The sequence below is a fragment of the Schistocerca serialis genome, chromosome 12 (assembly GCF_023864345.2).
Source record: "Schistocerca serialis cubense isolate TAMUIC-IGC-003099 chromosome 12, iqSchSeri2.2, whole genome shotgun sequence".
NCBI classification, from domain to species: domain Eukaryota; kingdom Metazoa; phylum Arthropoda; class Insecta; order Orthoptera; family Acrididae; genus Schistocerca; species Schistocerca serialis.
The window spans coordinates 21,062,541-21,076,868 of NC_064649.1; the positions used below are offsets into that span (position 1 = coordinate 21,062,541).

At 40.6% G+C, this 14,328-nt stretch overlaps 2 protein-coding genes across 4 annotated transcripts in view; one reads left to right on the forward strand and one right to left on the reverse strand.

The window, feature by feature from the left end:
- LOC126428297 (F-box only protein 28) overlaps positions 1-14,328 on the reverse strand; it is a 92,870-nt gene that overhangs the window by 68,704 nt on the left and 9,838 nt on the right. The window lies entirely within an intron of this gene.
- Positions 13,836-14,328, forward strand: part of LOC126428298 (carbonic anhydrase 1-like) — a 217,305-nt gene continuing 216,812 nt past the window's right edge. For both annotated transcript variants that reach the window (XM_050090220.1, XM_050090221.1), the window contains exon 1: positions 13,836-13,920. The gene's annotated coding sequence lies outside the window, so the exon portion shown is untranslated. The remainder of the gene's footprint in view (positions 13,921-14,328) is intronic.

The following is a 14,328-nucleotide window of genomic DNA, read 5'->3' on the forward strand; positions in this document are numbered from 1 at the left end:
CTTAGTGCAGCGGTTGCAAAGAATGTCCAATGTGGGCACAATAATGATTTCTTGAGGGTAAGGAATAAAATTGTATCATCAGCTTTGTCAATATTTTTTATCTTACTTGGGGGGGGGGGGGGGGGGGAGGAGGAGGAGGATGGAATATGCTATCTGTTTTCATATATTTGAAGAGGGCTACACTGTAGCTGTGCTCTACCTTCAAAGTGTCCACAATGTCATCTTTCAAAAGATAATAAAACTCTGCGTGTTGCCAGTGCTGCCCTGACCTGCTTTGATACAGAGGGTGTTGACTGCTGTCCTAGTCAGCTAGTTCTCAGATGTCTCACCCACTGAACACACCTGCTCTCAAGTTGCCAACACACTAGCATACCACCCTTTGGTAGCGAATACAACTGATGTTCTCTGGCATGGAGTTAATCCTCCGGTGGGTGCGCCCCGCAGCACATCCACTGCAAATTTTTTCTGAGTGGCCCTTGTTTGGTGTTAGTAGTCAGCTTCCATGGAAACTAGTACTCTATCTTCATCATAGGTGGAGTTTGTGTGACGTTTGAAACCAGACCTGGCCATTGTTCATATGCAACACCATCATTAACTTCAGTTAAGCTGCAGTGGCATGATTGTCGCCACATGCCTTATCGTGTAAGTATTTGTTAAGTTTTGTTTGTTAACGGTTTGTTACACATTTTTTCAATGCTTATTCTTATTTGCAAAATGGCTGTTGTATCAGTACATTCGGAAAGTGATATTGTACGGAATCGTGAAGAGATTCTACGAATACTTGTGGACATTTCGGAAAGAGATTTGACATGTGATGAACCCAGTGACAATTTTGGTATGGATGAGGAAATTACTGAAGCTGACGACCACAACAGTGAATCAGAACAGTTGAATGAGGGAGATGATAGTCAGGAGAAGGCTGCATGTGATGTTACTGTAGGTAATTACACATTTTATATTGAAAAAGACAATGAAATTATCTGGATTAGTCAGCTGCTAAATGCAGGAAAAATAAGCGATGAAACATCACCAGAATTTTACTTTGACCAAAAGGGACTGCACTTCCACATTTAGATGCGTTTATCACTGAAAACATAAAAGATATCAGAATCACAGTTCACACCAACAGATGGTTTGGAAGCAAAAGTAGTGATAGCAACTATTCGAGATTGTAAAGACACCACAGGACAAGAAATTCATGCTCTTTAATTGGCATAAAGAAAGGTAATCGTGCAAACTGCAGTGAACTGAGGGCATATAATGGCACTGGTATGACTAACTTAAAAATACCTTTCAGTTACAAATAATTGTTTTCTTTTTTACAGCACTTAGGTTTGACAATAATAGAAATGAGACTTGAATGAAAATCTACAGATGAACTGGCACCTCTTTGTGAATTTCATCAAAAACTTGTAAATAACGGTATTGCTCACTGTAATGTCAGTGAATTTGTTACAATTTATGAAATGCTGCAAATTTTTAGAAGTTTTGTTCAGTACATTCAAATAAGCCTGCTAATTATGGTCTCAAAATATACGCCCTTAGTTAAGCAGACATTTTATACCCTAAATTTCGTACTGTACTGTGGCAAACAGTTGCTGGGTCATACCTAAAGCTAAATAATCCTGAAGACAGTCAAAACAAATAACTCCCACTAAAGGGACAAATAGGAATATTATAATCGAACGACTACAACAGCTCTGACTCGGCTGGATAAACGGTTTACCACCAATGGCACTTTGAAACTAAACTAAAGCCAGAGCTGTGATTCTCAACTTTACAATGCACAATACAAATGAAATATATGTTGACAGTGGGAAAGTATCAATAAGTTTACACTCCAACAGAACCAATGGATGGTTGGATGCTGTGGATCAGACATGTGCAATATATGTGACAGCTGGAATAACCAAGAGATGGCCGCTCGCATTATTCTACTGACATCTTGATAGAGCAAGATTTAAGTCAAACCATCTTAAGCCATAACAACCCAGATAATAATGATAGGCAATACCTATTTCTAGAAAACCTATTGTATAGTACTAACAAAGAGCGAACTAACAAACCTTCAGAAAGATATGCAAATATTCCTTAACATGGAATTTGTCACATATGTGGACAATACAGAAATGTCAGGATGAAGACACTGTGCAACAGTTACACAAACAACGTCTGCAAGAAACACTCATCAGAACATTCCATGTTTCTCTCTCCAGCGATGGTAATGAATAGCAGACTCAAATTTGGTCTGAAGATTTATACTGAAATTATTTTAATAATGTGACTGCTTCTTTACTTATTTTCATCTCAAATGCAATGACAAGCTGTTTTATTTCAGTATTCCCTTTCTGGTTTGCCTAACAATAATGATGATGTGCAGACGAAATTGTGCCATGAACATTGCAGTGCACCTGATCTCATTAACTCTGAAGGTTTACAAACCAGAGGATTAAAGCAGCATAGAATCCAACTTCAGTTTCACTCAATACCCAGCCAAATTATAGCAGTCCTTGCTGTTGCCAGAGAGGACAGCGCTCTACTAAATTTCGAACCCTTCATTCCCCTTATCACATACAAATTTAATCATCTACACTACTTAATATGCTGCTGTTGCCTTCAGCTCAACGACTAGTTTGATGCAGCTCTCCATGTTACCCTACCCAGTGCAAGCCTCCATCTCCAAATAACTACTGCAGCCTATATCCTTCTGAATCTGCTTACTGTATCTCTTTGTCTCCCTCTATATTTGCCCCCCCTCCCCCCCCAACCACATTTCCTTCCATTATTAAACTGGTAGTCCCTTGTCTCAGAATGTGGCCTATCCACTGAGTCCTTGTCCTAGTCAGGATGCATTACAAATTTCTTTTCTCCCCAATTCTATTCAGGACCACTTCACAAGTTACTTGATCTTCCTGTCTAATCTTTAGCATTCTTCTGCAGCACCGCATTTCAAAAGCTATTTCTTCTTGCCTGGACAGTTAATAATCCACATTTCAGTTCCACACGAGGCTATACTCAAAATATTTTTAGGAAAGACTGGCTGACGTAATCTAACAAATTCCCCTTTTTCAGAAACCTTTTCCTCGTCATTGTCACTTTACATGTTATATACTCTGTACTTTGGGCATAGACCATATCACTTCAGATGGGGGGGGGGCTACCTTCATAGTCTCAGATGTTATTGAATTTAGCATTTGTTAACATTCAGAAGTAAGAAACACATGTTTTTTGTTTTCTTCAAAAAATTCCTGCCCCCAGATACAGGCCTCCAAAGACAACACTGCAAACACCATATTGAAGATGCAAATTTCAGAAATTTTTTAAAAATGTTGTTGCATCTTTAACAGTTCTAGATAGTTTGTTAGACTTTTTATTTGAAAGGTAATTGCTTTATGATTACAATGGTATCCTCTGTCTGGACATAACAGTCAAAGTTCTTTTACTGTCGCCTCGTTAATTTTTTTATAATTTACAGTGTGTGTGTGTGTGTGTGTGTGTGTGTGTGTGTGTGTGTGTGTGTGTGTGTGTATACCGAACGAAGTTGGACAGGTTTTATTTTTAAAAAAATCATTTTTTTAGTTTTCAAGGGTAATGTATGTCTTCACTGAAGCAGTTTCTTACTAATTTCTTTGTTATAATTTTTATTTCTATTGTCTTTGTTGCAGTTATTTCTTTTCACTTGTCAGTTTCTTTGTCCTGGTTGTTCAGGGTAGGCTTCTGTATTTTAGTTTTTCAGTGCTAACTTGTTTACTGAAGAGGCTTCTAAGAAATCTTAGACTGCAGTGAGTTCTGTGTTTCCATGAGGAATTTTCCAGTTGACACAGTTGCACTGTGTTTTGTGAAAAGGACTGTTTGAAATTTCTTCTGACTGGGGCCACAGGAGAATGAAGTGTGCTGACTATTTGCATAGCCATAAAAGAGTGATTAAGAAACCCTTCGTTCAGGTTGGGAATTAGTGTTCTCATTTGAAGACTGTTTCAAAGTAAAGATGTTTCCCATAACTACTTTGTGTTCTAAATGTTTTGACATAACAATGATAGTATCTGAACAAGGTGAAGCCTCTCATGGTGCAGATGATGCAGATTTTACATCAACAGAGGAAGAATTAAATACCCTGAATCAGTCAACTACAGAGGTAGGTGTTAGTCCTGTTAAGAAACCGTGGTCAGTGAAGTCGAGTCTTAACTCTATGAATCAAGAAAGTGCAGAGAAATTACTAAAGCTATAGATGAATACACTACAGTGAAACTGACCACACTCTTCGAAGTAGAAATTCCATCTTCAGAAGAAAACGAACCAAAGCACTCTTGCACCTCTTACCAGGAATTTTTTCATGAACAGCAATTCAGCTGTTGAATATTGTGCATCCTATAGTGAAAAGCTGCAAGTTTTAACTATCATTCCAGAGGTGTTTTTGAAGAAAACAGTTTTGAACCACGTTCCATCAGTATCAAAGTACATGGTAGACAAATCAAATAATGTGAGGTCTGTAAAGGAGTCTTTGGAAGACCAGATCCCTATTATGGTTATCCTGTAGAAGCAACAAGTTCAGATAGTGCAGTCATTTCATCTGGAAGATAAATGGAACTGTTCTCACCAGAGTGCCAACAAAAAGAGATACTATAACTGTAACAGGTGAAGGTCAAAAAGTTGTGAAAGTGAAAAGGTACATGATTCGCAGTATTAAAGAAACTTTTGCAATGTGTAAGAGCAACTATACAACTTCACATATTGGAAAATCAAAATTTCATGCACTACGACCTAAGTGGGTAGCTCCACACCCACCTAGGAATGTCTGTTTACGTGTGTACTGCACGAATTTTGAACTTTGTGTGGTAACTTTGAAGAACTTACTGCACCATGTGACATATGACAACTTGGTTGGGCGTGTGAAGTCATTAGTAGTCTGTGACAAAGCAAGAGACTGGTTTGTTTCAAGGATGCTGTGACAAAACAAGAGACTGGTTTGCTTCAAGAATGTGGTGACTGCCCTGGAGAGGGAGAACTGTCTTTACAATCACTTGGCCTGGAAGACATAGCAGATAATTATGAAGAAATTACATAAGCAACACAGGAGGAAAATTAATTAAGAAAACTGTTGCCTTTGACAGTTTCATTGATGGACTTGGTAAATGGACAGTGAAAGCAGTAACACACCAGCATCTGAAAAAATTGCAACAACACATTGCAGAACTGAAAGAGTGTGTACAGGCTGAAGAACTATGTTTAGTGCATCACTGATTTTGCTGAGAACTGATCTGTAATTCTCCCACAAGAAGTACAAGGGTATCATTGAATAATGACCACGTTTCAGTTTTTACAGGAGTGACATTTTCAAAACAAGACCACAAGTGTTGCAGTTATAAGTGATGAAACAGGACATGACTCAGCACATGCTTTACTAGCAATGCGCAAAATTCTTCAACTGCAAACAGGGGCATAGAAGATTATCATTATTGCTCCTAGTCATTTTTAAAATCATTACCATCTGTTTGAATTGAGTACACCACCTGTGCCAACTGACTGTGTATACAGTGCTACTGGTCATGGGAAGGGGCCTTGTGATGGTGTAGGAGGCCTGCTGAAGCACCATGCTACAAAACAATCTTTCTAGACCAATACAGCTGCAATTCAGAACGCTGAGGATTTTACGAGAGTCTTGAAATTTTACACATCCACAGCCCTCATTCTTTTATCCGAAGAGGAAATCGAAGAATTCTGTGAGCAGAGGGGGGGGAAAAAAAAAACAACAATGGTCCACACAAACTACTATTGTGAAAGGAATTCTGAAGACACATTTTTCGACTCAGAATAATGGGATAACTCACATTGTACGCACTTTAAAGAGCAACAAAGAAATTTCGTTCGTTTGGCCAACACCTCAAACAGTAGGATAATATTCAGATTCACAACCTAAGAAGGGCGATGAAACTTCCTGGCAGATTAAAACTGTGTGCCCGACCGAGACTCGAACTCGGGACCTTTGCCTTTCGCGGGCAAGTGCTCTACCATCTGAGCTACCGAAGCACGACTCACGCCCGGTACTCACAGCTTTACTTCTGCCAGTACCTCGTCTCCTACCTTCCAAACTTTACTGAAGCTCTCCTGCGAACCTTGCAGAACTAGCACTCCTGAAAGAAAGGATACTGCGGAGACATGGCTTAACCACAGCCTGGGGGATGTTTCCAGAGTGAGACTTTCACTCTGCAGCGGAGTGTGCGCTGATATGAAACTTCCTGGCAGATTAAAACTGTGCGCCCGACCGAGACTCGAACTCAGGACCTTTGCCTTTCGCGGGCAAGTGCTCTACCATCTGAGCTACCGAAGCACGACTCACGCCCGGTACTCACAGCTTTACTTCTGCCAGTACCTCGTCTCCTACCTTCCAAACTTTACAGAAGCTCTCCTGCGAACCTTGCAGAACCAGCACTCCTGAAAGAAAGGATATTGCGGAGACATGGCTTAGCCACAGCCTGGGGGATGTTTCCAGAATGAGAGCTTCTGTAAAGTTTGGAAGGTAGGAGACGAGGTACTGGCAGAAGTAAAGCTGTGAGTACCGGGCGTGAGTCGTGCTTCGGTAGCTCAGATGGTAGAGCACTTGCCCGCGAAAGGCAAAGGTCCCGAGTTCGAGTCTCGGTCGGGAACACAGTTTTAATCTGCCAGGAAGTTTCATATCAGCGCACACTCCGCTGCAGAGTGAATTCTCATTCTGGAAACATCCCCCAGGCTGTGGCTAAGCCATGTCTCCGCAATATCCTTTCTTTCAGGAGTGCTAGTTCTGCAAGGTTCGCAGGAGAGCTTCTGTAAAGTTTGGAAGGTAGGAGACGAGGTACTGGCAGAAGTAAAGCTCTGAGTACCGGGCGTGAGTCGTGCTTCGGTAGCTCAGATGGTAGAGCACTTGCCCGCGAAAGGCAAAGGTCCCGAGTTCGAGTCTCGGTCGGGCACACAGTTTTAATCTGCCAGGAAGTTTCATATCAGCGCACACTCCGCTGCAGAGTGAAATTCTCATTCTAAGAAGGGAGATGTTTGTGGCATGAATGTATGACTGACTGGTGGATTGCAGAGATTATAGATACCAGTTATGAGTTAAACGAAACTGTAGTAACTTTATGGTACCACATGGACCAGCTGCTGGATACAGGTTTAGGTTTCCTGCTGGATATAGGTTTCCAGCTGAAGGACAGTGCTCATTTTCTGTTCACAATGTTTTGAAGATTGTAAGTGCTCCAGTTCCTATTGATTCAACAGGAAGGCATCACTCTATATAAAAGGAAGATACTGAAGCTATGGAACACGTTTTTAGTTCATTTACTGGCTAATTTCCATACAAAACAGAGTGCACAGAAGTTGTATAAACTGAAACATTGAAGTCTTTGGACCACTCACATACATTTTGGAACCATTTAAAATGATTGAAAAGTGAGTCTCTTACACTCCTTTCAAAACCAAGATATGTTAAATAAGGCTAGGTTTTGATTTTTATGAGCTTGTTATATGATAAAGTAACAAAACAGGTTTGATGTATGGGAAAAATTTCAGTTGTTTATAAAACCTGTTCAACCTAAAAGTGGAAGCTCTCCATTTCAGGGAATGTAGAACTATATGGTACTAATCAAAAGGGGAAAAAATTATGGACTGGCATTTTTAAAAAAGTATTGTTTCCATAAATTATAAAGAAAGTTCAGAACTTTATAGTAAAAGAACTTTGACAGAAAAGTCCAAAGGAGGATTTCTTTGTAATTACAAAGCAATTAGGCCTATGTTTAAAATAAACAAACAAAATATCTAGAACTGTTCCCGAGATACAGCATTTTAAATTTTTTTCCAAAATTTGCATCTTCAAAATGGTAAGCACAGTGTTATCTTTGGAGGTCTGTATCTCTGAGCAGAATTTTTTTGGAGAAAACAAGAAACTACATGTTCCTTACTCAGTCCTTCATTTTAACATATGCTAAATTCAATATAACATCCGAGACTATGATAAGATTTTTTCCTAGCCTGCCTGAATTGATATGGGCTATGCCTTTGGCCATCAGTTTTCTGCTGCCTAAATAACAAAATCCAGCTACTACTTTTAACATCTCACTTCCTAATCCAATTTCCTTAGCATCATCTAATTTAATCTGACTACATTACCCTCGTTTTACTTTTACTGATGTTCATCTTATATCCTCCGTTCAAGACACAGTCTACCCTTCTCAACTGCTCTTTCAAGTCCTTTCCTGTCACTGACAGAATTATGGTGTCATCGGAAAAACTCTATTTCTTCTCCATGAACTAATTTCTTATCCAAATTTATCATGAAGAGTTAACTGTGTTGGTTTCTAAGAACACATGGAAAATGCCTCTGAAAAAACTCATCGAATTTATTTCACAGTATTTTAGGTGTTAAGTAACACCATTACAAGCAATATTCTAGACTGCAGACTATGGGAAAGAAGGCCAACAAGCCCACGCAGTCACAGTCACGAACTACAGTTAGCTAAATAATAGCCAACAAGAAAATTAATCATCAACTTTGGGAACATTACTATTATTATCCCTTGCAGCCCAGGAAACAGGAAATTCGACAATTTTTGCCTGTTATCAACACTAGCACTTATTTATGACGTATCGGGGTAGATGGTGACAGCATCGACGTGGCCTACCCCCCCAGTATCGTGCCGCACAACGATCGCATTGCGAGAAGAAAATCGAAATGCTCAGAACGAGCTGCGACACGAGAAGCAAATGTCACCACCAAACGGCGGCCGGACGTAGTAATACCTCCCGGCCCTCACAGGCGAAGTTACGCAAGAGAGCGAGACAAATGCCTCAGTTTCCCCCCCGGAGCCAAGTGCGTGGACGAATACGTATATGCCAAGTTAACATAGAAGGATACACGAGGACAAAAGGAGACATCCTCACAAAGCTACTAACAGAAGAAAAATTGATGTGCTGACCTTGCAGGAAACACATCTATCAGAAGAAAATATCTCGAGACTTCTAATACCAGGCTATGAAATTGTGGGCTATAAAGCCCATAATAAACACGGTATTGCAACACTGATCAAGAAAGAACTGGTTGATAATATTGAGGAAACTATGCACCACGAATTTGCCGTAGGAATCAAACTAAACGATATGACTGTGTATAACGTGTACAAGCCACCTTCAGAAAAATGGGAACAACCTGTTTTACCTAACCCACAACACCCTGCAGTCATAATTGGCGATTTTAACTCCCACCACCCCAGATGGGGCTATCAGTCTTGCGACAAAGAAGGACTCATGCTGGCAGACTGGGCAGATATAAATAATTATACATTAATATACGATGCAAAAGATACCCCCACCTTCTGCTCAGGAGCGTGGGGCACAACATCAACGCCCGATCTTTGTTTTGTCTCATCTGGAGAAACTGGAATAGCACTTCCGTCCAAGAGAACTGTACTGAGCCGTATTCCTCGGAGCCAACACAGACCAGTTATTATAGACCTTGGGATCCAAATACCAGTAATAAAGAGCCCCCCTATAGCCCGCTGGAACCTCAGGAAGGCCAACTGGGTTAAGTTTAAAGATACCATTGAAAATAATGTAAACAGAATTCCCCCAATTCCAGAAAATTACGACAGATTTACGAAGTTAATTATTAAAGCGGCACATAACTCAATACCAAGAGGAGCGCGGAAAGAATACATCCCATGCTGGACAAAGGAGTGCGAACAACTACTCGATGAATATAACAAAACAGAGAATCCAGAACTAGGAGAACAGCTCATAAGAGCTATGGACGAGGAACGCAAACAGAGATGGCAAAAGCGGATGGAACAAATGGACTTTACGCACTCCTCACAGAAGAGCTGGAGTCTACTGAGGAAACTTGGCGGAGCACAATTCAAGGGACGGAACATCAATAATAAAATGACCCCTAACAATATATGCTCTTCTATACTACAAACATCCAGAATCCATGCCTCCGCCTCGAAGAAAAAAGAACTGCACCAACTGATGAACGAAGAGCTAGATGCAAGCGAGGAGGAAGCAGGTTTAGCGAACTGGGTAACACAAGAAGAGATAAATATAGCACTAAAGAAAATGTCACCTGGTAAAGCAGCTGGCTGTGACGGCCTTCTTCCAGAATTCTTGAAGAACCTCGGGCCAAAGGGAAGAGCATGGCTGTCTTCTCTTTTCTCTAATATCATAGATACCAGCCGGTTACCAAAGCAATGGAAAAACGCACAAGTCATAGCCATCCAGAAACCAGGGAAAACAGGAGAGAATGCTAAAGATTATAGACCGATATCTTTATTGTGCACCACTTACAAGCTGTTTGAACGAGTCATCCTAGGCAGAATAGAAAGTAAAATCTAGAGCAAGGCGGTTTTCGAAAAGGAAGAGATTGTTGCGACCAAGTTCTCGCTCTAACCACTTTCATTGAAAGAGGTTACCAAAACAAAAAGAAAACGGGCATGGTATTATTAGATCTCACCTCAGCATACGACACCGTATGGACAAAAGGGATACTGTATAAACTGTCAAAAGTCGTGAAATGCAAGAAGATCATAGATCTAGTCAGAAATATGTTGATAAACAGGAGATTCAAGGTATCTCTGAATGGGAAAACAAGCAGCTACAGGACACTACAAAATGGTCTCCCCCAAGGGTCTGTGCTGGCTCCATGCCTTTTCAATTTATACATAGCGGACATCCCAAACCTGGAATCTCATTCTCTTATGTATGCAGATGACATCGCTATCGCGGCTCACGCCAACACTTTCGAAGAACTGGAAGAAATTTTAAACAAGGATCTGGAACGACTACAACAATATTATGACAACTGGCACCTCAAAGTAAATCCGACTAAATCCGTGGCATCAATAATGCACTTGTGTAACAAAGATGCAAATCGTGAGCTAAAAGTGCAAATAAAAGGTAAATTGTTGAAAAACGATAGAACGCCAAAATATCTGGGTGTTAAGCTAGATCGCACTCTCACATACAAGAGCCACCTGTACGAAGTCGCCCAAAAAATGAAAATAAGAAACAACATCATAATGAAACTGGCAGGAACAACCTGGGGATGTTCCACTGAAACTCTACGCACATCAGCACTGGCACTTCTGTATAGTGTAGCGGAATATTGCGCACCCGTCTGGGCCCGCAGTAGGCATGTCAGATATATTGATGTGCAACTTAACGAGACAATGAGGCTCATAACAGGAACAGTAAGACCCACCCCGAAACCTTGGCTGCCCGTCCTTGCCAATATCGAACCACCCTCGATTAGACGTGAAAGAGCAATCCAGAGGTACAAAGAAAAGTTCAGGGACCTACCTCCTCCCCCTGACAGATTGATGTCAAGAAATCCCTTCTGGAAAGAACTCAAACAACAGATTGATATCGATAACCTGTGGAAACAGCAATGGCAGGAAAGCAAAGTGAATAACAGTTTCCTTATTGAGGACCCATCTCAACGAGTTCCAGGCTTCCAACTCCAACGTAGAGTGTGGGTAACCCTAAATCGTCTGCGGACAGGTGTTGGTCGGTGCGGATATTTGCTGAAAAAGTGGGGTTTCTCCCAGGACCCCAATTGTGAGTGCGGAGAGAGTCAAACCATGCAGCATATAGTTGAGTGCAACGTACACGGACTTAAGGGAGGAAATCTGATGGACATACATGTGATAAGTGACCAAGCACTTTTGTGGCTGTAAACCCTGAAAATTTTATTGTAAATCATTGTTAATGTTAATTTAAATTTTTATGTTGATGTTTGTAAGTGTATCACGCTTTGCCTGTAGCTGAACGAGAAATAAATAATAAAATGACGTATCGGAAAGTACAGACACCACACATGTACATAATTGATTCCCCTCAATGGGAACTGAATCCAACTTCTTCAGGCCAGATGCACAATTATGTCTGGTCTCCTGCGCGAATCTCAAAGTATTGAACATGGAGGGCGAAGACATGGATAGGGACCCTGGATAGGTGGTGTGTCCAAGTGGCTTAGTGCTTAATGCAACTGCCTAGTAAGCAGGAGATCCAGAGTCTGAATCACAGCCTGGTAAATATTTTCATTCGTCCCCACTGATCCCACGAATGCTCCAATGCAGATGACATCAATAGTGCCTTCCCCCTGTTTTCTTTTCTCCCCTCTACAGTTTTTGTATATTTTGATAGCATTATCTTACAAGCTTACACCTTAGTATGCGACAATTTTCAGCTTCATATGTCTACATTTTGCTGAGAAGAGGACGAGATAAGCGTTTAATGTCCCATCGACAATGAGGTCATCATAGAAGGAGCACAAGCTGTGATTAGGGAAGGATGAGGAAGGAAATTGGCCATACCCTTTCGAAGGAACCATACCGACATTTGCCTTAAACAATTTATGGAAAACCTAAATCAGGGTGGTTCAATATGGGTTTGAACCATTGCCCTCCAGAATGCAAGTCCAGTGTGCTAACCACAGTGCCACCCCACTCGGTCTTTGCTGAGAAGTAGGGGTCTTGTCAGTCAGTCTAATTTCAGCTTTATACTTCTACCCAATCCGGGGGAAAGAAATGGGGGAACCTCTTAAAAGTTGGACAGGGAGAAAAGAGACAGACAATGAAGTGAGCCTGTAAGAGTTCAGTTTTTACTGACTCAGGCAGGGACCCCTAAAACTCATCAGAATTTGTAACCTACATAGGCACACCCATCCTGAATGCAAGTGATGCCATAGTACCTGACTTTGATCAAAATAATTTTCTGATGGACAGATGGCAGCGGGGCGGAGCGGAATTGTCACCTTTCACACAACATGCCATATGCTCCTGAAAACCTGTCACTCCTTGGAATCTAATGCTCAGCAGGGCACTTGCTGTGTCTGCAGAACACCCAAGAGCAAGCACATGGAACCCAAGAAACAGCTGTGATTGACGCATGGCCCTATCATTCTACTCTCAGAAACATCACAAATTTATTTTAAGCAAAGTATTTCCATTAGTTTACAAAGCCTTGGTCACAAAATACTAATATGAGTTATCTTAAGAAGCTCAATTTCGGTTCTGGGCAAAATACTAACATGAGTTCTCTTAAGAAGCTCAATTTCGGTTCTGGAGAAATGTAGCAACACGTTTCTTAGAAAATAAGCCAAAATTAGCTAAAGATGATATCTATGATCATAGCTTCTACCCCTCATCTTATTAAATATGTACTTACAGCAAGCAGTAAAGGAAACCAAAGGGATATTTAGAAAATTTATAAAAGTGCATGAAGAATAAAATTGCAACTAATGTTTGATAATGACAGCATAATTCTGGCAGATAAGACAAAGCAAATTGGAGATCAGATGAAGTGAATAGATAGTGTCTTGAAAAAGAGATTATAATCTGAACATCAACAGAAATTAAATGAAGGTAAGGCATTGAAGTGCGAAATAGGCAATGCTGAAGGAATCTGAATATGAAATTAGAGAATGAAGGAAATAGGTAGGCCCTGAGCTTTATTACTTGGACAGCAAAATATCTTATGTTGGCGGAAATAAAATTGATAAAATAATGCTGGCAATGGCAAGAAAAGCTATTGTCAAAAAGATAAATATACTAACATGAGATACAAAATTACGAGTTGATGAAAATAATCAATTTTTGAAAATCTAATGTAACTGTACAGATAAAATTACCGAGCAAGACATGAAAGAACAAACATATAAATATATGGAAATTTGCTAGCTTTCTAAGCCAGTGACTCCTCTTCCTGGCAGAAGGTCATAGGGAAATGAAGAGGGGCTTCCAGATAAAGGACTGGTGAAGTTAAGATAACAGGAAAAGTCCAGGAAAATTACGCGTAACACCAGATCTGGGGAGACTTATCAAGACAGGATGAGAAGGGAAGACTGACTGTTGGAGCCTGCACTGGACAAGACTGGAAAACCCGAGAGCTTAAAGGTTGAAGGTAGGTTAATAAACAAGACAGAATACTAACAAAACATAGTGCACAAGTTAAGAGTGGAAAGCAATGTGCACTGTAGTATGTGGTAGAGGTGGGGGAGGAAGGGAAGAGGCAGATCAGAAAACAAATGATATAGAAAACTAACCAGGAGTGAAGAAAGAAATATTTACTGGGCAGAAATGCTGAGATCAAATTTATGTAAATGAAGGCCAGCGAGAGACAAGAACCAAGGACATGTAATGCTAGCCTCCACTGTGGAGTTCTGAGAATCTCTTGCCTGAGGGAAAAATCCAGAAGACACGTGTGGTGAAACAGGCACTGAGGTCACATCTGCCATGTTTCCGAGTATTCTCTGCAATTGGATATTGTGTGTTTACGGTGTAAATCCTTTGGCTCTGATCATTCATGCTA